Source organism: Arachis ipaensis, chromosome B02, assembly GCF_000816755.2.
Source record: "Arachis ipaensis cultivar K30076 chromosome B02, Araip1.1, whole genome shotgun sequence".
Classification (NCBI taxonomy): domain Eukaryota; kingdom Viridiplantae; phylum Streptophyta; class Magnoliopsida; order Fabales; family Fabaceae; genus Arachis; species Arachis ipaensis.
Window position 1 is genome coordinate 87,805,018 of NC_029786.2, and position 2,571 is coordinate 87,807,588.

Genomic DNA, 2,571 nt, shown 5'->3' on the forward strand with positions numbered 1-2,571 from the left:
AAAGAATTAAAAATTATTATATTAAAATATGTAAAATTTAACAAGTACTTGAATGAAAATGATAGAATTTAAATAATAAAAAAAAAAGTCATAATTGAAATTACTAAAAAGAAAAAAGATAAAGTATCCCATTACTTATATAAATTCGTGACTTGCATTTTTGGACGTTAATGTGACTAATTCCTCTAATTTATTGTGTGAAATCTTTAGAAGATTTGAAGTAACAATATTTTGCATGCACAAAGAGACACAAATTTGAACGAAAAATAAAATCCTCTACTGTAACTCCTCATTCTCCTTTACAATAGATGCATAAGGCCTTTTATAGGCAACCAAATAAACCAAACCACACAATATACACACTCAAGATTCTAAACTTAAATTACCACTAATAGAATTATAATTACCATTTTATCCATTATCACTTGCTGACCTTTTTTTGTAACTTATATTTATCATTTATACCCCCTCTCAAACTCATGACTTCCAAAAGTTGGAGTCCGAGTTTGTTTCTAAAATTATGAAAGAGTGCCAAGGAAATTGGCTTAGTTAGAAGATCAGCAACTTGCAACACTGCTGGGATGTGAACCACAACCAGCTCTTCTTCTTGACTTTGTCTCAGATAAAATGAAGGTCCACTTCAAAATGCTTGGAACGGCTATGAAGAACCGGATTAGCCGCCAACAACACAGCACTCAAGTTATCGCAAAAGATAGTTGGTAGGACTGAAGAAGAGATCCTAAGCTCTTTGAGCAGATTTTTCATCCAAGTAATATCAGCTGCTGCATCTGCCAAACACCTGAATTCCGTTTCAGTCGATGACCTACTCATTGCAACTTGTTTTCTACTCGACTAAATCACTGGATTGCAGCCCAAATAAACACAATATCCACTCGTCGACCTTCAATCATCAAGATCATTGACCCAATATGGATCTACATAAGCTATTAAACGAAAATCAGTACATTTTGAAAAACATAAATCATAATCACTAGCACCTGAAAGATACTCAATATTCTCTTCACTGCCAGCCAATGCTACTGAAGAGGCCGATGCATAAACTGGCTCACGCGATTTACAGTAAAAGCGATCTCCGGATGAGTAAGAGTAGGATACTGCAGTCTTCCCACAATAGACCTATAAAAAGTTACATCTTCAAATAACTCAGAGCCATTAGAAGTTAATTTCAAAATTGATAGCATGGGTGTAAGCATTGGCTTACTATGAAGCATACCAACTTTGCTCAACAATTCGCTGATATACTTTCTTTGAGAAACATGAATACTTGAATCAGATAGTGTATTAAACTCAAGCCCAAGAAAAAAATGTAAGCTTCCTAAATCTTTGAGAGAAAAAATATTATTTAAACTAGAGATCAAATTAAATATTTCTTGTGGATCACTTCCAGTGATCATAATATCATTGACATAGACAAAAATAAAAATAGTAGAGGAGGATGTAAATTTAGTAAACAAAGATGTGTCAGTTCTTGTAGGAGTAAACCCAAATTTTGTAAGAGTAGAACATAATTTTGTTGTACTAGGCACGTGGTGTCTGTTTGAGTCCATAAATGGCACGATTTAACTTACACACAAGAGTAGTGTCTTGATCCTCAAATCCCGGTAGTTGAGTCATATAGACAACCTCATTAAGGTCACCATTAAAAAAGACATTATTAAAGTCAAATTGCCTTAGACACCAACTATTAGAGAGAGCTATGGTAAGCACAATATGGATAGTGGGAGGTTTGACAACATGACTAATGATTTCAGTAAAATCTATGCCATGTTGTTGATGACACCCTTTAGCCACAAGTTTGGCTTTGTACCTCAGAATTGAATTGTTAGGAGTTTTCTTAATAGCATATACCAATCTACACCCAATAATAGTTGAATTTAGTGGAGGTAACAAGGGTTCAGGTTTAATTTTTCAAGAGTCCAGTATACTCTTCTTGCATTGTCTGAACCCAATGAGGAGAGAATTTGGCTTGTTTAACGAATGAAGGAATATTTTGCACTAAGTCCAAATTAGTAGATGTGGCAGCCAAGGCTTTGGGCTTATGAATGCCAGCCTTAGCTCTTATAGTCGTAGGATGATTATTTTTTGGTATATGAGGAGGATGAGCATAATGGCTAGAGTTTGTATAGGTTCGATGAGGGAGGGAGCATGAAGGGATTAAGGTCTTGGTGGTGTAAAAGTGTTTGGTGGAGGGGCAAAGTTAACCAATTTAGGAGTGGATGATAAGCTAGAATTAGTTAGAGTAATACTAGACTACATTGGAGATGAATTAGTAACTAAATCAGTAAACATAGATTGAAAAGAAAAGTATGATTCATCAAATACAACATTTCTTGCAATAAGAATTTTTTTAGAAGAGTTCAAATACTTAAAAACTCTATGTTGAGGTGCATATCCTAAAAAGATACGCTTCTCAGATCTAAAATCAAGTTTATGTGCATTATAAGGACGAGTGTGTGGATAATATGCACAACTAAATATGCACAAAATACTATAATCAGGTTTCTTAAGATGTAACATTTCATAAGAAGTTTTCATTTTCAAAACTGGTGT